This window comes from Crinia signifera, chromosome 6 (genome assembly GCF_055691185.1).
Source record: "Crinia signifera chromosome 6, ASM5569118v1, whole genome shotgun sequence".
NCBI classification, from domain to species: Eukaryota; Metazoa; Chordata; class Amphibia; order Anura; family Myobatrachidae; genus Crinia; species Crinia signifera.
Genome location: NC_139222.1, coordinates 143033726 through 143061117, shown reverse-complemented (window position 1 = coordinate 143061117; position 27392 = coordinate 143033726). Strand labels below are relative to the sequence as shown.

At 43.4% G+C, this 27392-nt stretch overlaps 1 protein-coding gene across 8 annotated transcripts in view; it reads left to right on the top strand.

Moving 5' to 3' along the window:
• Window positions 1–379: 379 nt before the first annotated feature.
• TANC2 (tetratricopeptide repeat, ankyrin repeat and coiled-coil containing 2) overlaps window positions 380–27392 on the top strand; it is a 454397-nt gene continuing 427384 nt past the window's right edge. For 7 of the 8 annotated variants that reach the window (XM_083147487.1, XM_083147485.1, XM_083147486.1 and 4 more), the window contains exon 1: window positions 381–647. The gene's annotated coding sequence lies outside the window, so the exon portion shown is untranslated. Of the gene's footprint in view, window positions 648–27392 lie in introns of all 8 variants that reach the window. The other variant, XM_083147496.1, reaches the window with a different exon arrangement.

Genomic DNA, 27392 nt, shown 5'->3' with positions numbered 1-27392 from the left:
TTAATTAGTACACCATCGTACACATTAGTTTGCACATACAAATTCTAGGGTCTCTTAGATTTTTGCACATACGCAGTAGAAAATAATTGCTCAGCTGCACAAACATCAGCACTGTGTGTACCTCTGAATCAGGTCCAGTATTATGACTTCTGAAAATCCTCAAGGCTTATTATTATGTAGCAATTACTTTTTAATAATAAGCACTTGCAAATAGCCAGATAAGCTTACACAATGAATGAATGAAATCATAACTGGCATAACCACATATGACGAACAATGACAGAACCTAGCTATGACTGGTATATATAGCGTATTAATTGAGAAAAAGGATAGTGGGCGTGGCTGGCAGTCAGAGCTCCTGCATATGTAATGAGGCGATGGGCGTGGCGACGGCGTTCGGTCCTAGTGTCGGTAGATCGGTGCGGGCCGTAGCTGAGGGACTGGGAGGGAAGCACTGGCGGAGGTGAGACGGAAACCGAAGTTAGGAGGAACGGTGAAGAGTGAGCACAGCTTCGGACGTAAGGAGGGCCCACAGAGGAGGCTGTCAAATAACCAGGGCCGGTTCCCGTACTGCGGAGGGAGCCGGCCTGGGGAAGAGGCTGACGAAGCTGCCAGGACAGACGTGGAGGTGGCGGCTGCTGCTGCAGGTGAGATACAGCTGGGAACGAGGCACGGATATCATTGTGCAGGAGCAGTGCATCAGTATTGCAGTGTATAATATACAGCACTCCTTTACTGTGTTCTATATATACTGTACATGTGCATGGCTCCTTTTGACTGCAGATCAATGCAAATGCCATCTAATAGCTAACCACTCCAGTGCTGCTGTTCTATAGTGTGTGTGTGTGTGTGTGTGCTTGCAAACGCTCGCTATTTGGCAAAAATGCATGTGGCTTACATATTAAATTCTTGATTTAATATGCAGTGTTTTGTGTGTGTCTGTAGTACTGTAGCTCTTCTGTAACCTATAGAAATGTATCTTCAACAGCCTATAACAATGTTCATGTTTCATACATTTCCACAACGTTTAATTAAGCCTATTCTATATACTTTAACCATGTGTTTCATCTGAGCCATATAGTGATGCATTCTCTTGACATTATCAAATATGTATGATCCTATGCGGTATATGCATATCTTTTCTACTGTATTGGAATGTATACATTCTAAAGCAGTGACACTCTGCAGTATGGTATATTGTACACGGCTCTGCAGTAACCAGGCAATGCACAATGATTTTCTGTATGGCATATCCTTGGACAGTTGCCAGGTTTACAACATTGTAAAAATGTCATGGATATCTGTCTATATGATTTTCGTATTGGACAGAGCATAATGTAGAATGCTGTCTCTGATCTGTATAGTAAGGCTGCAGCTTGGTACAATGATTCACAAGGTCTTCTATTGCAGACTGGTATGCAGCATGCATGCTTTATATTGTAGACTGGGTTTCTTATAAGAGGAACTTGGGACTCTGCGTGTGACAAGAAACATGTGTTAATGTGTGTATAGCACACTGTGTGACTCCAAGCGGCTGACACAACTGGAATTGCTACCAGGTTCTTGTTCAGGCCACTTGGTTTACAGGTTCACACATCTGTGCTAGCAGGCTGCATTCATCTAGATTGGATGTTTTAATGTGTGTCTAAATGTTGACACTAGCAAGCACCTGGCTTTTCAACTGGCTGATGCATTATTTATTTATTTACAGTTTCTTATATAGCGCAGCAGATTCCGTTGCGCTTTACAATAATAGGCAGTGATAAAACAAACTGGGTAACAACAGACAGACTTGGAGGTTATACCCCTTTCACACCAGCCTAAATTCCCGGGTTGGGTCTGGGAACAACCCGGGACTTGCTCTGGTGTGAAAGGTTCTAGGGACAAATTCCCGGGTTAATTGGCCGGCAATTCAACCCTGCTAGGTAGCAGGGTTGCTCCCGGGTCCTTCCAGGGTTACTGGCTGGTGTGAAAGGTGCAGGGACATGTCCCTGCTTCCCGTGTTGCCTCTTCTAGTGCTGATTTGCTAGCAGGGCAACTTCCTGTTGTGGTGGACACTCACAGACACAACCAGAGACAGCATACAGCTTAAAGGGAGACACTGTGCATGTTCTGTAGCACCACAGACCCCAGAAGTGCATTTTAACCCCTGAAAGCCTGCAATGTGTGCCATGTCTTGGACAAATGAGGAGGTGAGAGAGCTATTAATCATTAGAGGGGAAGATGCTTTCATATGCCTTTTAATTTGTTTTATACAAGTAAACAAAGGCTGAAACACTACAAATGTTTTGTGTCTTAATTATTAATAATCAATTACCTAATGTGAGCCTAAAAAAGGCCATTTTCAATGATATTCTCATAGAAATGCAGGGTTATCCCGGGTTCAGTGTGAAAGGTGCCAACCCGGGTTGTCACTGCTTCAAAAGCATTTGTGAATGGGTCCCAACCCGGGAATGTCCTTGCTTGTCCCTGGAATTTAATTCCCGGGGTTGTCTCTGCATTTCTGGTGTGAAAATTTAATTCCCGGGTTGGTCTCTGCATTTCTGGTGTGAAAGGGGTATTAGTTGGGTAGATTTGAAAGATATCTGGTTCAGAGATCTACAGTAAAAAAAAAAAAAAACACCGCAAATGGTCCACATGTTTCATCATTTACCATCCACGTGGACTTCGATTGGGTATAGCACCTTGCCAAAAAGCGTGGTGAGTGCCCCCCCCCACAAACACACATTTCTACCATTTGTTGTTCCCCTTATGTTCTTTTTAAATGCCGCCTGCACAAACGACCGCCTCCCTTGCACGGCAAATGTCCCTGCACGCATGTGAATGGATGCTTTGCATAAACATCCATTCACAGCCTTACGTGCGAGGCAGAAATCATTTGACGGTTGCTGACTATCGAATGATTTCCAAAGTGCTCGCAAATTTAAGTCACTCTCTGGTGACTTTTGGTTTGCAGCACCCTGGTACGGAAACAGGGCGGGCAGCTGACATCCGGTGACTTCAGCTTCCCACCCCTGACACCCTTGTCACGCTGCAATTGAAATGGGAACACCCATGAAACACTGGGTGCTACTCGTGGCTCCCGCCCCACACCTCCCACCGCCACTGGTCCATGTGAGCGGCACGGTGAATAATCAATTTGCCGCATCCATTTGCACAAAGAGGCTGCACATGCGCATAAATGTTTACGTGCAAATGCGCCGGAGAGCGATACGATCAGAATGAGGGTCCTAATGTGTTGGATTGTGTAATTGTGTAACCGGTTTTGTACTGCAACATGTGTTTAATCCCTTTATGTATAAATAGCAAAAGTAAACCAAACAAAAAAACACAAATGATTGGTTCTCAACATGTATAAATGATTGGCAGAGGCCATATGGTTAATCTTGTAAGTGACCATTTTAAGTCTCTTGTAATGTGTTTTGTACCTATTTATAGGGCGTAAGTCTTCATCACACAATGAAGAATTAACCCGAGTTTTATTTGTTTGTGTTCAGGAACGATTAGTGTGCCTTGAGGTCCGAGGCTGGGAATGCCTGGACTAGACCATCTAGTTCACAAAACCACTATTGTTTGTATATGGGAATATTTGATTCCTTTTTATGATGATCTGGATAGAAGAATTAAAGGTTGCAGTGACAACTGCAGTAATGCTATAGCTTTAAGGTTACTGGGCAATGAGTTGGAGTAGTGTATCAAACAGAATAATTAAAGTGGATGCACTTAAGCAAATAAGCGCAGCCTGTATGAAAAAGAAAAGGTTTTCATCTTCTTTAAACGAGTGTGTAAAGTAGGTACTTGTAAGTATTTTCCATTCTCACCAATTTATTTTATGTTCTCTTTAAAATAAGCAACAAAAACACAGCATAGCCAATAGAAAGGCCTCATACACTGGTCTGACTTGTCTGAGGCACAAGTCGGACCAGATTTCCCTTGAGCTTCCCAAGCAGCTCCCCGGCAGTGTTGACATCCAATTTGGGACTTGATGTGCCATTTGACAAAGAATTTATCGCATGTAATAAATCCTATGCTTCGGGGGGAGCAGACAAGGGAGTTAAAGGAAAATCTGATGCAATACATTAAAAGCACCTGAGATGTGCACCTTACGGCTACACTGCACATCGGATTGGATGGGATGTCAAAAACATGGGGCTGATTTCACCCGATTTCTCAGCCCAATCTGTTGGAGTTGGGTGAAAACGGCCAGAATCGCCTTTAGCATTAATACAGTTTGGAAATCTCCTTACGCTTTACACTCTTTGGATACTACATCTAAATACTACATTTAGGTCTGATAAAGTACACCCTGTCCAAAACATGTTAATCCGAATACAGAGGTTGACCTCCTGGGTCCAGCAGTGCTTTTTCATGATGGGTTCAGGCCATTCCTCCTAAAATTGACAGGCAATTTCTCTTAGGATCTGCCCTCCTCTAGTATATAGGTGTTCTCCTCCCCTCTCCTCCCAGACTTTTTTCCTGTCTCTAGTAGTAGCAGGCAAGAATAGGTACAGACTTTTTTGTTTTACCTGGCAATAGGCTGGTTGTGCTGCTGTGAGAAAGGAAAAATATACGAAAAGTGGCGCTTGTTTGATGAAAAAGATTGATACATTTAATAACATTAATAAAATAGACAAAGTAAAAATACATAAGTAACTGACAATAAAATGGGGATATCAAATATGATATTACATATACATTATTAAAAGAGTAAACTGGACCGGAATATAATTAAGTGCTGAAGATTGGTGTGTGTGTGTGTGTGTGTGTGTGTGTGTGTATGTATACGCACACAGGGAAATGACTGTCTCGTTTTGGTTGTGGACCTGTATAGACACCAATAGTAAGGATTGGAACTGAATTTGGAGCAGTTAGTTGCCCAGATGAGGGCCAATAATTACACAGCGCCGTTAGAGGTTGTTAATCCCTTGGGATGGCATTGCAGCAGTTGTCCTCAGATTGATACGGCCAAATGGGAGATTGCAGGTTATGTTTGTAATATAAGCTGGAGATGGTAGAAACCAGCAATGCGGGTCGGTGCTCACCATTGGTAGGCAGATGGAATAGCCAAAAAGTTCCAATTTGGGGAGTGTAGTAGGTGTCAAGTACAGACCGGCCTTGGTGAAGGTTTTAGGGCACAGTTAACCAGTCCAGAGAAGACCACTAACGCGTTTCGCTTTTTGTGAAATACAGCTTTTTCAAAGGTATTGCTGGAGCTATTCACAGTAGAGTTTATATACCCTGGGTTAGGTGATTTAAGGTGAATCACCTGCGTGCAATGGTCAGTGTACATAATTACAAATAATTCTCATAATAGGGAACAACAGAAGGCAAAGGGATAACAATAAACAATCATACAATATGGGTAGAAATTTAGTATAAAACGAGTGTTTATTAGTAAATAACTTCTGAGAACAAGTAAAAATATATGATCAAAAATGGACCAACTTGTATAACGCCGTAGTAACACGGCTTCTTTCCTGTAAACATTGGTGGTTACTGTGGTAATGGAATGCTGGTCCAATAGTAGGGACGAGCAGTCAGATCACGTGTGGCAGCGGGGTGGTGTTTTGTAGGAGACCCGAGCGGGCTCTCCGGCGTGCGTCGCAAGCCTCGTTTATGCCTGACTGTTGTCAGCGAGTTTCCGGCTTGTATTCCAGGACTCGCTATGAGATCTGTAGCCCCTAGCTGTGATGTCGGGTAATCCCGTGAGATGCAGCTTATACTTGTGCGTCTGTCACTGACATTGTGACATGCGCATTGGCTTGTATGGTTCATGGTTTTTAATCCATTATCTAGGGAATGGTAACTCTAAGGGGGATTGTTGGTACCTGTTGGGTGACCCATCTGGCAAATAATATAATCAAAATTATATAATATATAAAAAATATAAATAAGAAGGGAAGAAGAAAATAAGAGAACCCAAATAGTTGAATCTATATACTGTGCATATAGATATATACAGAGATATAAACATAAATAATATTTGAAGTAGTTGGTCATGAAATGATCAGTAAAAAATTATTAATTATTGCAATATGGTAATCCGGCATTGACGCACGTGTGAGGGGCTGGACATATGACATAGCCGGATGCCAGCTGCCCGCCCATATCCCTGCATTTGCAGGGATGGAGCACTCGGTGCTGCCTGACCACTCGGTCCAGCATTCGATGGTCGGCGACCATCGAATGATGGGTGAGGTTCCCAAAGATGGAGGAGGTGTTCACATGAAAAATCCACTCGCGGTCCGTTCGTTTGGCGTCTTACTGCATACGGACGATGTGAGCGATCCGTACGGAAGGCGGGGCTAAGAACACTCGGTTCCTGACCGAAAATACGCATCCGACCGAATCAACTAGAATAAAGGCCATGGTTTTGTACATTTGAGAAGGAATTTGCCTTTGCGAGTGAACCAAAATAAGGGCCAGAATGTGTTAAAAGTTCCACCCCTACTCCTAATACATCCTCTCAGTTGGTTCAACTCATGGAGTGGATGAATATCTATTTTGTTTTTAAGGAGGAGTTTCTCCAAAGTAGTAAATGGTCTAGATCACAGACCAGCTTGGATTTTGACTATGACCTCAGATGAAGATGTGGAGTCAGGGGAACTGATCAAAGATGAGAGGATATTTGTGGATGTGAGCCTGAAAAATGTATATAAGTCTTTGAATTATAAGGATGAATCTACTTTGGAATTGGATTCTCTTTTTGAGGATAGATCCCGAAGGGGTAGATCCGCTTTACCATTCAAAAAGTTGTGAAGGATATCTTGCAAAAAGAATGGCAGAGTGTTGATAAACTGGTGGGTAATATCAAAAGATTTTATGTACACGATTTATGATGAATGTCCCCAAAATTGATGCAGCAATTGCTGAAATAATAACTAGGACCATTGGAAGAAGGTGCTTCTCTCAGAGATCCAATAGATAGAAAAATGGAGAGTGCCATTTAAAATTGGAGAGTGCCTCAGGGGTTTTGGTCAGAAGGGCTCTATGGCTCAGGTCTTGGACAGCAGACACACACTCTAAAGGGGTGTACACAAGGGGAGATTTCGGCTAATGGACAATTTTGACTAAGCAATTTTGAGAGCGATTTTGGCTAGATGCACTGGAGATGTTGACTAAGCAATTTTGTCTAAGTAATGATAGTCTATGATCTAGTCAAAATTGCCTTTCCGGCACAGTCGATCTATGCTAAGCAATCTAGACAATATTGACTAAGCAGAAGAAAACTTACCTATTTATCAAAGCGTACCCTTCCACTGCATAAACTAGCTCGCTGTTTACATCCTGCTATCTAGCCACCACCCACTTGCTTGCACCTCTTGTAGTCTGTCTGTCTCCCCTAACTACTAGATTGTAAGCTCCTCCGTGCAGGGCCCTCTTCCCTCCTGTTGTCAAAGCCCTCTTCTCTTCACATTTCACTCACAGCTCTCCTTTACTCAAACACTCAGTGACCATCCTCGTCTGCATACTCCTCTCCATCATTGGCCTCAAGCCTCTTATAGTATGTTGATTGAGTCCTCACTACTTATATTCAAGCTGTAATGTGTATTGAACTGTGGCGCTCTTTATTTGTACTCTATTTTTGTTATTTATTCTATGTTATGCCAAGTTTTGTCTCCCTGTACTGTTCCTTTGTACGGCACTGCGAAACACTTGTGGCGCCTTTATAAATAAAATTATAATAATAATCTAAACCTCCAAGTTTATCCTACTAGGGCTGAAGGAAAGAGATTTTCTAGTATCCATAGATTTGCAGGACGCATATTTTCACATTCCAATAAAGGAGTTAGACAGAAAGTTCCTAAGATTTTGCAAAAAAAGTCACGATACGTTCACTTGTCTCCCCTTTGGCCTAACCTCATCCCAGAGGGTTTTTACGAAGGTTTTGGTCATTCTCCTTGCCTATTTAAGAGAACCATGCACGACCTCCTTATTGCAGGTTGGACAAGAGAAGAGGTTTTTCAAGCAACAGAATGTGTTCTTTAGTTCCTTCAAGACCATGGATGGCTCATAAACCTGAAAAAGAGTTTTTCATGTAGTTTGTGTGGATCTGTCGACATGATGGACACTGATAAGTTTGCCCGATCCCAGCCCCATCCCAGCGTGGCAAGTGCAGCGGTACGCGTCCTCAGACCTTTTCATACCCCCAATATCCACGTTGGCATGGAGTTGATCTTATATAGTGTGGCGAGCGGATGCGGAATACATGTGAAGTAATCCTTGGCCCCTTGCGGGGCTCGTTGCGCTCGCCACACTATATCAAATCAACTCCACGCTGATGTGGATAGTGGGGGTATGAAAAAAGTAGGAGGACGCATACTGCCGCCCCTCGCGGGCTTGCTGCGCTCGCCACACTTCGGGTTGGTGTTCATAGTGGGGGTGGCGTTAACAATGGGGGTGCATTTAACATGGTAATCACCCATCAGGGTGCCTGTACAATAAAAAAAATTGGGTCGCATGCGATGCGATCAAAACTATGGCATAAGATGAAAATCGTGGGCGTCGTGCTAGGAAACAAGTACCTAATTATCTTTTAACACTTAGATTTTTTTTTTTCCTGGATGTAAAAAAAAAAAATGTTAATTAGAATGTAGGGTCAGATGTCTTATGGTATAAAAATAACTTTGGGAGGACTTGGTGTTTCCCATCTGCAGTCGCATTGTGAGCTGTATGTAATATGTACTCTATTGAAGTATTTCATTTCAGATTTTCAGCTCATTTAACCTTTGGCAGCAACTTCAATGCGTATGCTACAGATATGTGTTAGTGTTAATCTATTTGTACCCTAGGGCTGGTCTTAATGCTTTACTGAAAATATCCCCTCTAATCTTGAGATATTGCCAACACAACGATCTTGCTGCCTGTAATGTTTTGTACATTATGTCAAACTTCACACTATGCATGTCCCCACTGAATTTATTGCATATTCCTCTGGATTGGGGGTCTGTGTTTCATGTATTTGTCTTTTTAATATGCATTGTTTTCATCTTTCATTTTTTTTTTTTTTTGGTAGGATTGATTACTGATTGGTATAGTAATAAGTCATTTAGGGAAGTGGGGAGGAGTGTTTCATCATAGAATGAAGGGAGTGCTGCCTAACTATTTTATGGTCTGTGGCTGAGGCAGAACTACAGAGTTGTGGGCACAGGTGCAACTGCACCAGGATTATGCACAATGTAATGCCCATAACACATTGACATATTATGCCACACACCACAGTGTGCATTGCATATTATGCAGTGGCGGTTTTTACCTATTGCTGCAGCCTCCCAGGTAAAATCTGCCATTGTCTCTGCCTAAAGTGAAGCCAGATGCAGTTTTTGAGACTGCTCTGGCTTCACTGTGACTGGCAGTGACTTCCTATTGGAAGTCTGACCTGACAGTCACTCAAGGCAGCCCCACTGGGAGGTGTTCCATCCCTCCGGGATGCCTCTTTCTGTGCAAATGTGCGGCAGCCCCCAAAACGGGTTCTGTGCATGCGCAGTACAGCGGACCATACTGCGCATGCGCTGGAACCAGGAGGCTTGGGCCAGCGCATGCACAGTATGTATGACGTTACTGTGCATGCGCTAGCCCTGTGCAGGGACAGGGGTGCGCGCGAGGGGATGGTGGCAGTGACCAGGGACGGCAGCGGGGGGGGGGGGGGCATTGCGGCAGCCCTCCCCCTCCATAATGGTATGAACAGCCACTGATTTTATGCCACACACCGAAGTGGCCATTATACATTACTTACAACAGTGACTGGCACCAGAATAGGGCGAGCGAGTGAGACGCTCAGGTGTACCCGTCCGCTCGCCAGCTAGTGAAATCTGGCGAGTGCTCGGCATGAATGAGCACTCGCCATACAATATATTATATTTAATGTATTATAGATTATATATAATATTTTATATATTATTAAAAATGTTAATTTAAATAGCTGCAGACTCTAGGTGTGTCTGTGTGCACACACCTTAAACAATCAAGATCTCCATTGAGCATGGGTATCCAAAGTATAACAATAACAAAATGCAGATAGAAGTACTGTGCTTTGCGTTTAAATAATGAACCATGCAATCTGGCTGAATAACCGCAATACACAATAAATACGTCCTAATACAGTATGATCATTTATTTTACAATTAAATTTCACATTATAAATGTAAGTGAATGTTGAAAATGCTATATGTTTTAATAACAAGTAATGATGCTTGAGTTAAAGAAAGTCCGTGAACTTTATATAGTTGTTACTTTAGAATTTGTAGTGGATGTCCTTTGCAGTATTTTGTAATATAATGTATATTGAGTTAATTATTTTTCCAAATTCATATCCTAGGAAGTGCTTAACACAGTGGTCAGGGAACTCGGTCCTCATTACCCCACACAATGCATGTTTTGCTGGTAACCCAGCAGGTGCACAGGTGTACTAATTACTCAGACACATTATAAGGTCCGCAGGTGGAGTTAATTATTTCACTTGTGATTCTGTGAGGAGACCTGCAAAACATGCACTGCGTGGGGTAATGAGGACTGAGTTCCCTGACCACTGGCTTAACTTAACAAACACCACTAGTAATGCATATAGATGTAGTGAACGTGGATGAATATAGAGATACTGCTGCACCTGGCGTGGAGTTGCAGGTGGTGGGCTAATGAAGAGTGTCTGCCTCGTCCTCGTCCTCGTCCTCGTCGTCCTCGTCGTTCCCACGATCTTCATCGTATGCTAAAAATCGCATAGATATATAGTGGCATGCGATACGATTTTTACCAATTTTTGCTCAAAAATCGTATGCGATCGGATGGCATGCGATGGCACCCGATTTTGCATTGAAATGTGTATTAAACTTGTGAAATGCCCCCAAATGCCATTTTTCATAGTGCACCACCCCCACTATCAACGTCAACCCGAAGCGTGGCGAGCGCTGCGAGGGGCGGCGGTACGCGTCCTACGACCTTTTCATACCCCCACTATCCACGTCGGCGTGGAGTTGAGAATAGAAAGTGTAGCGAGCCACCGAGCCCGAAGCGTGGCGAGCAGACACGGATACCTTCACAGCTATACGCGTCCCCTCGCGGGCTTCACAGGTATCCGTGGGGCTCGCCACGCTTCAGGCTTGCTGCGCTCGCCACACTTTCTATTCTCAACTCCACGTCGACGTGGATAGTGGGGGTATGAAAAGGTCGTAGGACGCGTACCGCCGCCCCTCGCGGGCTCGCTGCGCTCGCCACGCTTCGGGTTGACAGTGGGGGTGGTGCACTATGAAAAATGGCATTTGGGGGCATTTCACAAGTTTAATACACATTTCAATGCATTTTGATGCATTTCAGTGCAAAATCGGGTGCCATCGCATCGTATGCCATCGTTTGGCATCCGATGCGATCGCATACGATTTTTGAGCAAAAATGCTCAAAAATTGGTAAAAATCGTATGCCATCGTATGCCACTACATATGGCATACGATGCCATACGATAGGAGCCGTGATACTCCACAAGTACCAAAAAAAAATAATAATAATTTGCTGGAAAAGGGTCCACATGCATTTTTATTGTGAAGTTTAATTTTAAAATAAATGATCATACAGTATTATAACTGATTTATTGTGTATTATGGTTATTCAGCCAGATTGCATGGCTCATTATTAAAATGCTAAGTGAAGTACTTCTTTCTACCATTACACATTATGCCACACACACGTAATGCCCATCACATATTATTCCCCAGTAATGACCCGTAAGCTCTGTACACACTGAACAATATATTGCTCATTGTCCCATTTTCATCAGCGACCAGAGATACTGCCAGGGAAAACAGCTGATCTCTGGTGGAAAGCCGCTTGTCGCAGGAATGGTCGTGAGAGCTCGCTCCCAGCGGCAGATGCCCTGTACGCGCGGGAATATGGTCACTCAGCGACCATGTTCCGGGCGATTCTTGCTAGAATCGCACCGTTTGTATGGAGTTGACAGGTTACCCATATAAGTGCAGGAAAGGAGAGTAGAAGGGAGGATAGCGCTCAATGCCACAGCCCTCTGTAGTGTGTGCTCGGCTCCTATGCTGCTCACCAGCTCATTCCAGCGGTGACAGAAATTTGAAATAAGTTTGCACTCTGGCAGCCAGCTGGTAACTCTCAAGCATGTTTCAAATGTTCATCAGTGCTGGTGTGAGCAGCTACACAAGCAAGGGGCTCAGCAGGCACCCGACTGAGCATGGCGATATGCGGTGAGTGTAGCCAAGTTGATATTATCAGGCCCTGGCACCCTCCCTGTAGTTTTATTTGCATTCAAAAGCCACCACCTGTAGTTCTATTCATAACATTTTGTCAGCCCCCTCCCCCCATGTAGATATACTTCTGTTATATCGTATGTTCTGATATTTCTGTGCCCCCCTCCCACCCAACCCGTTACATTAGTTTACCTGTGGCACTAGCTTGGACTTGCTGCTCCCGGCGTCATTCCAGAGGCTGTTCACTGCTCTGATCACTCGTGCCTGAGTAGTGTCTGTTGGCCCGCCTCCGATTTGACAATAGGCAGCCTCACGATTGGCTAGGAGGAGGAACAACTCCACCTTGCTTGGATGACATCGGGGACCGGGGCTGCATTCAGATGTCAATCATCTCTGTTTTCGGCATCCCGCTGGCTGCGTTACCCCCTGTGGGTCTGTGCACCCATGCCTACGTACGCAAACGTAGTGAAATCGCATTGCATGCCGTTATGGTATGCGATGCGATTTTGACGCTAATAATGGCATTTGATGTACTATATCATTAAATAACATATAATGTAATTTATGAATGCCCCCCCCCCAGTATCCACACGTTCACGAAGCGCGGCGGTACGCGTCCTCCGACCTTTTCATACCCCCACTATACACGTCGGTGTGGAGTTGATTTTATATAGTGTGGTGAGTGCAGCGAGCCACCGAGCCCGAAGCGTGGCGAGCGGACGTGTATTATGCTACATGTATTACGCGGGGCTCACTGCGCTCGCCACACTATATAAAATCAACTCCACTCCGACGTGGATAGTGGGCGTATGAAAAGGTCGGAGGATGCGTTTGGGAGGGGGGCAAATAAATGACATTATATGTAATTTTACCATTAAATGGCATTATTCTAGGTTCCATCAGAACCGATATCTCATTGCATGCCATACAATAATGGCATGCGATGCAATGTGATTTTTTTTTATCGCATCCTATCTTTTTATTGGATTCACTGACACAGAGCAGTGAATAAATTACATAGTAAAATCGCATCGCATGCCGTACAATATGGCATGCAATGCGATTTCGCTACCCTGAATAGCCCTCTACGCAAATGGAGTAGTGGGTGCCGTGATAATACACAAGTACCTTTTTAAGTAGTCTCTGCTTTCTTGTGTACCATGTCACTTAAGGGTAAAATTATTAAAGCTTCTAAAAACAAAGGTGATATTGCCCATAGCAACCATTCCGTCTACCATTTTCTAGGATGCAGTAGATAAATAACGAATCTCCTCCTTTTGTTTAGTCAGACGCCTAATAGTTAAATTCTTAGGATTTTTATTTTATTATTTCAAATGTCCTTGGAGTTCTACATAGCTATTGCTGGCTCATAGGTTAGAGCATAGGTTCTCCAAGTCTGTCCTCCGGACCCCACACAGTGCATGTTTTGCAAGTCCCAGAATCAAGTGAAATAATTAGCTCCACCTGTGGATCTTTTAAAATGTGTCAGTCAGTAATGAATGCACCTATCGATTGACCTGAAAAAGCTGAACTGTGTGGGGTCTTAAAGACCAAGTTTGAGAACCACTGGGTTAGAGCCTTGTTCATGCATACTGTATTTACATATTTTACATATTGCTTTTGTTCTAATTTTTGGCAAATACCACAGCTTAATCATTGTAAACACCCTAATATTTTGCATAGTGTTCCAGTATTTTCCCACCTGCGCTATCCAGCATTGCCAGTGTCTTTTTGTAATTGTAACCCTATTCTTGCAAGGCAGGAGGTATGTTGAGTCAGGGTGTGGTGGCCCCTGTTGCTTAATATCTCTTTTGTGTGCTTGCAGTTTCCACCGCACCTTTGGTTAAAACCTGGCAGGGTGAAATAAACTCTTTGTGACTTCTGTGTGTGCTAAACAAATTATTAATGGAATTTTTTATTTGGATCTGAAAAATGAAGGAGTGGCTAAGTGTAGATTGTTCTGTTCCTCAGCTGATTTGAAGCTGGTCCCCTGTTTCTTATTATTTTTTCAGTTGGACACAAGAAGATCCATCATGACATATAGGCCAGTATTCGATGTGGTTTTTTTTTCCCCCGCTATGTGCAGCGAATCCTCTTTAAGATTCACTGCACAATTGCCGGGTTCCAGAGGGCTGGAGCATTCGCTGCCCCTGATGTTGAGTTTTAAACCACCCCCCCTAGCGAATGCCGCAGGGAGCCGGGGGAATGGTGCAAGGCAGGGAGATGGAAGCCTCCCTGCCTGCGCTGAACACTGTGGGGGAGAAGGAGGGCTCCCGGGGACACAGGCAGCAGAAGCTGCCCCCCCCAGGAGAGCTTGCAGGGGATGCGGTAGAGGTAGCCGCTGCGTTGGACCCGCTCGTGCATATGTAATGAGCGGGACCAGTGTGCAGTGAATATGTAATGAGCGGCTCCCCACCCCCTGCTGACGTAACGTGTAAAAAAAATAAAAATAAAAATTAAAATTGAAATATATATTCATGTGCTGCAAGCACATGAATCCAAATAGCATGCCCACATAATAAAATGACTGATATATATATTTTTTTTTACACCAAGAAAAAATAACAACTTTATTTTAAAAGTACACATTCCAGTTCACCTTAAAAAGATGTTGAATGCAAAACGATGAGTCATGGCGAAAATCATGCTGAAAGCAGTTTGCATCCTAGCATTGAATACACTCTCGGCGAATCACCGTGAAAACCCCATTGAAATACACCAGCAAATTGCAGCGAGCATGAAACCGTGAACTGGCCGGCATTCACTGTTCAATTTTGTCGAACAGTGAACATTAAATCGGGGGAATCAGGTTTTCAGCGAAAAAGATTCACCGTAGGTAGAGAAAATGGCCCGATTCGCCAGGAAAAAAATGGTGAATCGGGAGCATTGAATACTGCCCATAGTTGTGATCATATTAAACCAGTCGTAATCACCCACTTTCTCTAAAAAGAACTGAAATTGTTATTAACCTTCAGTCCTGCCACAACTAATGGTGCAGTTGATGTCTGCTTCCCGCATGCATTTTCAGATGCACACCTGGAGACTGTATGGAAAATGTAGTGGGCATTCCTGGGAAGTGACTGAAGGTAATTTGGCGCATCCATAATGGTGGTTGCACATGCACTCACAGACTCTTAAAAAATGAATCCATTACAGTGTGTACAGACACTGACTCAGTACTCAGTACACGCACAGTCCTAAATGTGTATGTACACCAGGGAAGGCCTTTGTTGTGGCATGCAACTATTCCGGTGGGGGCCGGGATGGTTGCATGCATGTGGAGCTCCGCTCCGATCTCCGAGCTCCCATCCTTGGCCCCCGAAGGCTGAGGAGGTGTACAGAGGCGGCGGACGGGAGTGCCTAGAAAGACCCGGCACAGAAGTTGCACACCCCCCCCCCCCCTGGTAGGCGCACTTCTACGTCCCCGGAATGACCATCAGAGGTGGTGACCTCCATCGGCACCTGGCTGAGACACCTGGCCGCAACAGTGCAGGATTTCCGGCCTGCAGGCCCCATCCGCTGTCCTCAAGCAGACTGCTGGAGCCAGTCTGCCCCCACCCAATGTCTTTATATAGCGCACACATATTTCGCAGCTCTTTACAGAGAATATTTGAACACTCACAATCTACAATCTATATTCCCTACCACGAACACAGACATTCTAAGGTTAACTTGTTGGGAGCCAATTCGCCAACCAGTATATTTTTGGATTGTGGGAGGAAACGGGGGTATACAAATTCTGCATAGTTCTATAACATGGACATGTAATATTCCGTGGTTACACATATTACCAAGGCCTTCTGAAGCAAGTATTTCTTTAATAGATTATGTATTTCGTAAGGATTTTATGGTGAACTCTGAATGACCCAAATAAACCCTTTTTACCTAAACTTTCCATGGAACTCTTAGCTTGCCAATAAAAAAGATTGATTGCTCTACTTTGATTAGCAGGTATCCTGCATAAATAATCCAAGATATAACAGAAAGCCATATGTATGTTTCCTTCATTAAATTTGTTAATCTGGTATTTACTTGCACAAAGTCAATTCAGATATTAGGGTTGGTCATGACAACATTTAACATATTTTCCATAATAAGCCATATTCGACTATAATCATGACACAGCTGACCATTTAAATGGACTCTCATTTTTCTTTCTGTATTTGTTAAAGAAGGTAAATGCGACAATATGGTCTGTTTTATATTCCGTCTCTGGATAAATAGCATTCTGCGCAAGACAAGCGGTTTGATTATATACAGCAATCAACCATGATTGAGCCTTTTGCTCCCCCCTTTTATCTCTCTCCCATTCTGTTCACTAAATATATATGTGATAAGAAAGTAAAGTACTTGTTTCTGCAGTGTAGATGGAGAGTGGTGCAATTAGAGGTGAAGGGCATGAATTATTAGGGCACACATTTGGGAGAAGTCCATAACTGAAAGTGCAGCGAGAACAATTGTAGTGCTTTCACATAGGCTGTTTTATGACCAGCATGGTTATGGAATGTACAGAAAGCTTTTTTGTCCAAATTGTATATAAAATATATCTTTGTACCTCCAGGAGGAATACATCCTTTGGAGGTGGAGGCTTTAAAAATGAGGTTAGTATGTCATCACAAGATTGAAATGCTTTAAACATTTTTCAAATAGAATTTCTAATTTGCTTTTTACTAAAGAAATGTTAACTAGTCAGACATTGGGAGTTCCCTTTTTCCACATAACTGTCCTTATGCATGTACTAATTGTACAGGCCATTAAAGGATCTATTTAAATAAAAAAAAAGGCAGCTTTAGCTTTGTATTTTGTTCCACATTTGTATTCTATGCCGATCCAAACCTTGTGGTAAAAGGCTGTATGCATGAACTGATCAGCATCAGGGATGTCACCAATGCAGATTGGAAGCCATCTGGGCAGCAGAGATAGTTGCAAGGACTGGAGGAAATGGCCATGAGAGCAGGGCCGGATTATAATAGAGGCACAAGGGGTCAGTGCCCCTGGGCCCCCCTCTAGCTAGGGGCCCCCTGTGTTGGCATGTATTTTTAAAAAAAAAAATTTTTTTAGCTAAAGGTTTTGTGCATGGTTGTGGGGTAGTGCTGCAGCTTCACCTATCTGCCAATATGACAATAATTAATGGTGCTGAGCATCAGGAGCCAAGTGACACTGATTGCACAAGTGTGCTGTGCATTACTGAGAGTTGACTAAGTCCCATGACACTTTGCACCAGAGGGCAGAGGCTGAGAGGTTTGTGCTGAGCTCTGCTTGATGGAGCTCATTACATGCTTCTCAGGCCCATGGAGAACAGCAGCAGCAGCAGCTTAGTCATGGGAGGGTTTTTAATCAGAGGCAGCACTAGGACTGTGAGGTCGCCTACAGAGTAAGGTGCAGAGGGAGAAACACAGGCTTTTCATGTGGTAAGTATGTGTGTGTAATATTAAAATTATATATATATATATATATATATATATATATATATATATATATATATATATATATATATATATATATATATATATATATATATATATATACAGATGTGTCCACATACATCTTGGTTTTATTGCGCCATGTATGGCACAATTTGGCACACTTTGGACTCTGCAAAAGTCACACTTTGTGATTTTTCTAAAAATTTCCACCTCTAATCTATTACTTTGTACAAATTCTACTGCTGCAAACAATTTTCAGAATCCATCCACTTGTATATATATCCCTTGCAGTTACCCATTGACCAAGTTTATTCTGCCTTTACTCTGTTTTGACAGTGTAATATTGTCCCATGCAGTTTGCGGCCAGTAATGACAAGTGCAAGGGGCCCCCCCTGTCTAAAGTACCCCGGGCCCCCCGAAGGCTTAATCTGGCACTGCATGAGAGCAGAGAAAATCGGGAAGAGAATGCCTCTTCCCTACTTTTCTCCATTTCTGCAGGTAAAAAGACCCATAACATCATCTAGAGATAGCGTTGTGTTTCTAAAAAAGAGAGCGAGAAAAATAATAAATACAACCGATGTGAAGAACAGTTGTTTTTTTTTTAAAGGTGAGATGTAATGCTTTTTTCAACAGGGATGAAGGGGAGCATACCAGAACTCACTCAGTGGGTGGAGTTTGTACTATAGACTTAAGCTCCTTAATGAGGTGACGGTATAATCCCTTCTTTCTAGTGAAGAGTCAAGGGGGAGGTAAAGCACCTTAATGCGTGGCTTATGTATACATCACTGCTCTGAAAGGAGAAGGTTGGTGTGGGCCCACGAGAAGGGGGTGATAGTTATAACCCATTTTCAATCTTATGATTGGTTGCTGCTAATTGGTTAATATCCAAGCAGCACACTCCCTGTACTGTATTGTTGGTGGGCGATCTTTAATAAATGAGTAAAACCCCCAAAAAAGTGAAATTTAAATAAAGGTATAAATGTATGTGTATTTTAGGCTGTTTTAGTGTATATTCAGATATGTTTCATAATTTGCAGATGTAAATGCTGCATTGTTTAAATTTTCTTTTTATATGTGGTTTTTTTTAATTATTATTATTATATATTTTCTGTATTTAGCCTTTCTAGTTCTGCTATTGTAAAATTTCAGGGTCTAATTTGCCATAACTCCAGTACTGCATGTCCTTGCCCAGCTTAGCATGGATCCTCTACACAGACTTGCAGAATGTAATTACTGACATTCCTACATGCAGATGTCGGTCAGGACACCGGCACAGTGGAGCCAGAAGCTGTTTCGGTTCTTTAATATTCAAGTTTACCCTAGAAGGGAGCAAGGTCTGTGTCTAATCAAAGACAACAGATCTTTCTAAAAATCCATACTTACAGCTTTTATTAAGGTCACATCACCCTGGGTTTTTGTTAATTCTGAAAACAAAAGGTGCTTTATTACAGAAATTGATTTCTGCTCATGTAATTATGCTTCACAGACCTATACAGGCAGGAACAAGTGCAAAACAGATTTGCTTATAATGTATTTGAATCCACAAATCTTCCTTATGTTAAACATAAATTCAACTGAAATGATGAAGGATGATCTGTATTTCTCCAATGAATCGTTATGGATCAGGCTTCTAACCCTTTGAGTGAATTTGTGAAATAAATTGGTGTGAAAAATTGGCAAGCAAACATTTTTATTCATTATAATGGCCTGTAATGCTTACCTATATATAGGAAATAGTTTTTTTTTTTCCCACAACATATTTTTTATTTGAATTTATATAACAAATTTGAGGGACGTTGACATTTTTAGCCAATATTTTGCATATCTATTACAGAGCTGTTGGCATTTTTAGCCGATATTTTGCGCATCTCTCGCAGAGATGTTGGCACTCAAAGAGTTAAACACTACAAGTCAGTGAAATAGTACTAGACAGTAGGCTTCCTTTATTTGGGATATAAATAATGGCAGCTTTTCCTTCAATTCTTGCCCATGTGTCCATATTTGACTTTTTTAAATTGGTTTTCATTCGCGATACTATGCCCCTGCCATTCTGTCTTTCAGTTACTGCCTCCTTTGCCTATTGCATTCCCCATCTTGTCTTTTCTATGTTCCATCTTGAAAAGACTACATAAAGACACTCTATTTGCACTTTTTAAAATGAATACAAGTGCGAGGTCTTGTTTGTGTCGCTTCTATTTCAGTCATCCACACAGTGGCTGCTGTTTGATGTTGGATTACGGGGTGACAGATGGGCAGTTTGCTGAATCATGTTTATGTGGTACAAATATAAGCAGTGATTAAGTGCAGAGAGTTGGCAAAATTAATCCTGTCCAAGCCCTTAAACTGACGTATTTAAAATGAAGATTTTCCTTTCGAAATCTGAATTTCCCAATGGATCCATCCTATTTAGCAGCCAGTTTGCTTTTTGCAAATAGCTGTCAATGACCCATTCCTTTTGATGCTTGGTCATTGTTTTTGGCTTCTGAACTGTCCATCATCAGCAGTTCTGCTATGTTTACTCAGGGTTATTTTATCTGCATGTATCAGTATAGGTCTTTATTTTATCTTGAATGTAACACTGGTGAGGTGTGCAGAACTACTGTAGGTATGGTAGATCGGTGATCTTATTGATTTTCTAACATGAAGGTAGTACCTGGGATACAGGGGCATTTATTAAAGGAGGAGTCCCATGTTCTATTTCCAATCCCCCCCTACCCCCCCTTTGTGACATTACTTGCACAGTGAAGACTGCACATACCTACTTTCTCTTCTAGAAAAGGTACAAGTCTCCTGCATAGGGATGGCCATCAATGATTCCAAATCATTGATCGATTATGGCAATAAGTGATAGAGGACCAGATAGTTTCCCACCATCAGAACACTTGCTCTACCCATACCACCTGTGATGCCCTCCAGATAGTTGTTTAAAAAAAAAAATGATACAGGAAGTCTAATTGAGATTTATAACCATGAACATAGTGATTTTTTTTTTTTTATTGGCAATTGCCACCCCTAGCAGGGTTAGGGATGTATAGGCACTACAGTGCAGTAAATCTTGCATCCTAAATGTATACATGATTTAAGTCCTGCATGTCCAAACTGCGGCACTCCAGCTGTTTTAAAATGACAAGTCCCATCATGTCTTTTTTTATGTCTTTTTAACTATGGTAGTGGCAGATTAATTTCTCCAAATTTTCCAGGAACAAGTGTCTTTAGGATTGCAAAACTGTTATTTGGTATTCCAGCCATACCTTAGAAAGGTTTTGCAGCTTACAAGCAAGTCATTTCTAAATTAATCCAACATCCTAATACAGACATGCAATAAAGGGCCTCCTATATTAAAGTACACTCAAGTGACGGCAATTTGTAGACCAAGAAGAATCCTTTTAGACTAAATATATTGGACAAAAGTATTCGCTTATGATTTATGGGAACTAGTTTTCAAGCCATAATTAGCAAACTAACTTGATTTGGCCAATTAAAGAATTTTCAGCTTTAACTGATACCCCTTTCACACTGCAGCTATAACACGGTAAATTGCCGATTTTTTTTTTTACCGTTTCAAAACGGTTATAGATGCAGTGTGAAAGTGCCAGTTTTAAATTACCGGTTCAAGAGAACCGGTAATTAAAAACGTTTAAAAAGAAGGGGCCTACACGGTTCAGACCCGTTATTTCTGCAGTGTGAACGGGTCTAAACCGGTATTTTGGACCCTACAAACTGGACGCCAATAGTACTTGGCCAGCGGGATCTCGCCCCTTGCAAGATGCCACCCGCCACCCCCTTCCCCTGGAACCACGGCGTCTCCCCAGGTACCTAGTCTTGCCTGCGGCGATCAGCCAGTTCCCACGTTGTTCCCTGCCTGCGGCCGGCTTGGCCGGGGAGGTGTTGTCCGCCCGTTCTCACTGGAGTCCAGAGAGGCATGGGTGAGGGCGGCCCGGGAGCTGGGGGTCCCGAGCAGCGGCTGCTCCGGGAGCGCTCCTCTCCACAAATCATCCCAGCTGCTCTGCCCCAGCTCCCGCAGGTCGGAGCGGCAGGGGTGAAAGCAGCGGCTGCACAGAGAGATGCGGCAGCAGACGCGTGAGTGGGGCTTCTGCCCGTGGGAGGGAGGTAGGGTCACCCCCTGAGCGATGCAGCTCTTATGCCCGGCAGTGCCAGGGTACTTTGCTGTGGTGAGTGCACGCTGGCAAGCACCAGGGAAGGGGGGGGATGCTGGGGGGCATATTACTGGTTAATTACCGTGTACCTTTCACAATGTGAAAGGTACAAAAACGGTAATTAACCAGTAATATACCGTTTACAACATGCAATGTAAAGGGGGTTAAACTTGCTCTGACCCGGTTAAAGAAACGTTTAAAAAATCGGGTCAGAGCAGGTTTTGCAATGTGAAAGCAGTATAATAGTGTCTTAAGGTTGACAGCATAAAAATGGTTAATATGAAACCTGTTAAACTGAAAAACATTTTGCATTATTTACTACCATATTGGGAATAGTGATTTCTATTGGTGGTGGTTACATATTGCCAAAAATACGAGATTTGAAATGAGCTGAAAAAAAAAGTCGACTTTTTTTTTTTTTGGTACTTGTTTCCTAGCACGGCCACAATCGCGGGCATCGGGTGTCATTTTTAGTGGTCTGCGACACGATGCCCCCGGTTTTCCCATTGAAAAGCATTGAAAAAAGTCAAAATCGCGTCGGTCGCGCCGTATGCGGCTAAAAAAGGCTTAAATGGTCCAGACGCGATGCCCCAAATCATCATAGGGAACAATGGTAAATGGGCCAGAAACCCCCCAAAACACCCCTGAACAGTGAAATGTCCCCACAAAAGTAGTTTACGCCACCCCACGATCAACGCGAACCCGAAGCGTGGCGAGCGCAGCGAGCCCGCAAAGGGCGGCGGTACGCGTCCTCCGACCTTTTCATACCCCCACTATCCACGTCGGCGTGGAGTTGAGAATAGAATAGTGTGGCGAGCCCACGCGGATACCTTCACATGTAAACGCGTCCCTTCGCGGGCTTCACAGGTATACGCGTCCCCTCGCGGGGCTCGCCACGCTTCGGGCTCAGTGGCTCGCTGCGCTCGCCACACTATTCTATTCTCAACTCCACGCCGACGTGGATAGTGGGGGTATGAAAAGGTCGGAGGACGCGTACCGCCGCCCCTCGTGGGCTCGCTGCGCTCGCCACGCTTCGGGTTTCGCGTTGATCGTGGAGTGGCGTAAACTACTTTTGGGGGGACATTTCACTGTTCAGGGGTGTTTTGGGGGGTTTCTGGCCCATTTAACATTGTTCCCTATGATGATTTGGGTAAATTGAGCCATTTAACATTGTTTCCTATGGGAAATCGGTGGCCCCGATTTTTTACTCACGATGCCCACGATCATGATCGTTGTGGCCGTGCTAGGAAACAAGTACCTTTTTTTTTTTTTTTTTTTTTTTTTTTGTACCTATCGACGTTAATCTTTATTGACCTATTGTACCTTTTGTGACCTAAGGCATGTTGACCATTTGGTATTGACTTGTTTACTGTAGGTATTCCATACCTCACCCCTCCCCCTTGATCTTTTAGCACAAGTGCTGAATGTCTACCCAGAGGCGTAGGGAGGGCGGAGCCACCGGAGCTTATGCTCCGGGCGCCGATTGGTGGAATGGCGCCGCCGGCCCGCCCACCCCCGCCTCCGCAAATCATCCATGGTATGCACTAACGTAACGGCGTCAGCGTGTGCCGGCGCCTGTCCTCTGCCCTGCTGCTGCTGCTCGGTCCCGGTCCGGCTTCCGGGCAGCGCAGCCAGCAGCACTCAAGACTCCTCTCCTGGAGGAGAAGGATTTCTGCTGCCGCCCTGTCAGTGGCGTAAGTCAGCTTACCGCTAGGCTGGCAGCTGACTCCTCATGCTGTTAGCCGCGTGGTTGGAGCTGCTGCCATTCGGGCAGGGGCTGTCCCCTCTCCAGTCACTGCCGCTGGTAGCTACCACACTGCTGTCACTCCTGTCACTGGCGCCGGTGCTACAGTGCTTCTGGCAGGCACTGCATTGTTAACAGTCAGGGCAGATCATGTCGCTGCCACCTGCGTCTGCTTGGTGGGGTCTTGTCACTGCCGTCAGGGCTGGAAGACTCCACGCTGCTGCCGGCCTGGGGGGGCTGTCACTGTGGCCGGTGCTAAAGTGTCGTCAGCATGAACCGCGCTGCTGCTGCTGCTCGGGTTACAGCGTCTTATATAGCGCAGCAGATTCCGTTACAGTGTGTTATATAGCGCAGCAGATTCCTTTACAGTGTCTTATATAGCGCAGCAGATTCCGTTACAGTGTCTTATATAGCGCAGCAGATTCCGTTACTGCGTCTTATGTAGCGCAGCAGATTACGTTACAGTGTCTTATATAGTGCAGTGTGTTATATAGCGCAGCGGATTCCGTTACAGTGTCTTATACAGTTTAGCAGATTCCGTTACAGTGTCTTATATAGTGCAGTAGATTCCGTTACAGTGTCTTCCTATAGATTGTAAGCTTGCAGCAGGGCCCTCCTACCTCCAAGTCTGTCTGTTGTGACCCAGTTTGATTTATCACTGTCTGCTATTGTAAAGCGCAATGGAATCTGCTGCGCTATATAAGAAACTGTAAATAAATAAATATAGCGCAGTAGATTCCGTTAGTGTCTTATATAGCGCAGCAGATTCCGTTACAGTGTCCTATATAGTGCAGTAGATTCCGTTACAGTGTCTTATATAGTGCAGTAGATTCCTTTACAGTGTCTTATATAGTGCAGTAGATTCGGTGACAGTGTCTTATATAGCGCATCAGATTATGTTACAGTGTCTTATATAGCGCAGCAGATTCCGTTACAGCGTCTTATATAGCGCAGCAGATTCCGTTACAGCGTCTTATATAGCGCAGCAGATTCCGTTACAGTGTCTTATATAGCGCAGCAGATTCCGTTACAGCGTCTTATATATTTCAAATGTAACATTCCAGCACATGTGAGCCATGGGGGGGGGCGCCAAATATGCCCTTGCTCCGGGCACCATGGCACCTAGCTACACCGCTGTGTCTACCAATGGTTCCCATCAGGTCACATTTTCCAAGTCACCCAGCAGGTGCACAGTTTATTACTAACGGTCACATTTAAAAAATTGACAGGAGATTGGGAAAACTGTGTGGGGAGGGCCTGAGTTTGGAAACCACTGGTCTAGACCATTCTTACTTGGGCACAATTGGATATGGCTTAAAGTAATTCACATACATGTATAAAGGTGTTTTTATGTTAAGCATAGTTAATTGCACACACTGTTTTTAAATGAGCGTGTTTCCACTTTACTTGCAACTGTAATAAATCACCTCTGTTTTGTGTCCTGTTAAAGTCTCAGAAATGTCTGCTTCATGCTGCCTGCCTGAACATCAGATAATGACACTAAGTGGAATTAATTTGCTTGGCGGGTGGTAACCTTTAGACCAACAACTGTCCATGAAGTGAAAACTTGCGCAGTGGGGAAAAAAGCATTCTCAGTACAAAGGAGTACTGATTTAGCAGGCATGCTTTAAATGTCACATTTATTAAATATAAGCCTTAATCTCTTATTAACAATGTGGTTGTGAAGGCATACTGCACTACGCTCATTGGAAATTCAACAACCCAAAAATACCCTAAATTCATTCAAATATCCTTGATAACGTAACAATTTTTTTCCCCAAAATGTTTTAGAGCCACAGTGGATTAAAGAATAAGATATTTTTTTTTTCATGTCGCGCTTAGGTCAGAAATCTGTTATCCAGAAATTCAGAAAACCATAAATTAAACTGTGCTTATAAGTCATCCAGACTGTTATGTGGTGAGTGACAGGATTTGCTTCTGATTGGCCACCTAATTTATGATTAGATTTGACATAAGTAATTTGAGTTGGTCCTGGACCTTCAACCCGGGGCACCCCTGTGAGTGTTACAAGGCCCCCTGGGTTCCACTGCACACTGTTTTGTGAACTAATGGCTTATGGGGCCTACACATGGAGCAATTTGTTTGGGCATTTTCTAAGGGATCTAACTAGATCGTTTAGAAATCTGTCCTTAGGACCCCACACAGTTCACATTTTCCAGGTCACCTGACAGGAGCACTCATTACTGACTGGCACATTTGAAAAGATCCACAGGTAGAGCTAATTATTTCATTTGATTATGTGAGGAGACCTGGAAAACATGCACTTACATGTGTAAGGTCCTGAGGACCGAGTTTGAGAAGCTGTGGCTTATAAAATACCCCTACATTGATCAGTGTGTAGGGGCAATAGCGATGCGTACCCCCTGCGCACGGGCGACGATATCACCCGACGATTAATATCTAGCATGCTGGATAAATCTAGTAGTATTACTGGGCAGGGCCAGTGTGCCCCTTTTAGTGTCTGAAATGTTGCAAAAATATAAACAGCTATAGAAAACAACAACATATGTGCTTTGTTTGAACAATGGAGGTTTGTTTGAGTTTGGATGGCTATATTTTGTATGTACTAGTGAGCAATTGTTGTTGGTGTGATTCTTATTTTTATTTTTTTAGGCCTAGGTATATTCTTCAGGTACTCCATGGTTTTTGCTCAAAATCACATCCTAAATTTAAGAGATATTTGACCTTATTCAGAGATGCACTCTAATGCATTCGCAGCTGCGATCCTTCACACAACAGATGTTCGAAAATATTCTGGCATCGCCTGGAAAGGGATTGAGCTGACCGCTGGTGGCTTTTTTTTTCATAAGCACATGCTTATGAACATGCAACAGTTCTCGTAGGCCCTTCAGTAATTTCTTCTGAGTAATCCTTTGGTCTTGGGCACTAGTGCTGGTCATATACTAGACCAACTTTCATCAAAACATCAACTAGTTGGTTGGAATATAAATCTGGTAATGTATGGGAGAACTTGATCATTAGCGTGTTGGTAATAAACCCAGGAAAATGACCAAAAACATTCCGTCAAACTGTTTAAATCAAACAGATTCAACTACAGCACCTTGTCTGTCCGACCGTTTTTATGGGAGCAAGTTACTGAGGGGTAAATTTATTAAGTTCGAGAAGTGATAAACTGTCATCACCGGCCAATCAGCTCTTACCTGTCATTTTTCAAACCAAGCCTGTAGCTTCACAGGTAGGAGCTGATTGGATGGTGATAAAAACCAGACAGTTTGGGGCAGATGTATTAAGCCTTAACGAGATAAATGCAAGGGTGATAAGGAGAGATAAACGTCCAGCCAATTAGCTCCTTACTGACTTTTTTCAAACACAGCCTGTAACATGGCAGTTAGCAGATGATTGGCTGGATGTTTATCTCTCTTTATCACCCTTGCATTTATCTCTTGTTAAGGCTTAATACATCTGCCCCTTTATCGCTTCACCAAGCTTAATAAATCTACCCCTCAATTAGAAATTGCATCCAGTACCAGATTTTTATTCCATCCAACCAGCTAGTTGGATGGTTGGAGGAAAGCTGGTCTGCTGCAAGACCAGCATAAGACACTGGAGCCATGTGTTCTGCATTTTCAAACATGTTTTGTCACCACTCACCCTAAACACAAATGAACCCTGGCGCATGAGCAAGTGGGACTGTGACGCATGTCAGCTGATTATCTTTCAACTGCGTAAATATTATTATTGTGTACATCCTTTGAAAGATTCCCACAATCACTAAATGTCTTCTGTTTTTAAAACGCTTAGGGGGAAATTTACTAAGATGTGTATTCTACTTCACGTATGATGTTGCTATGGGCAACCAATCAGATCCTGTCTACTATCT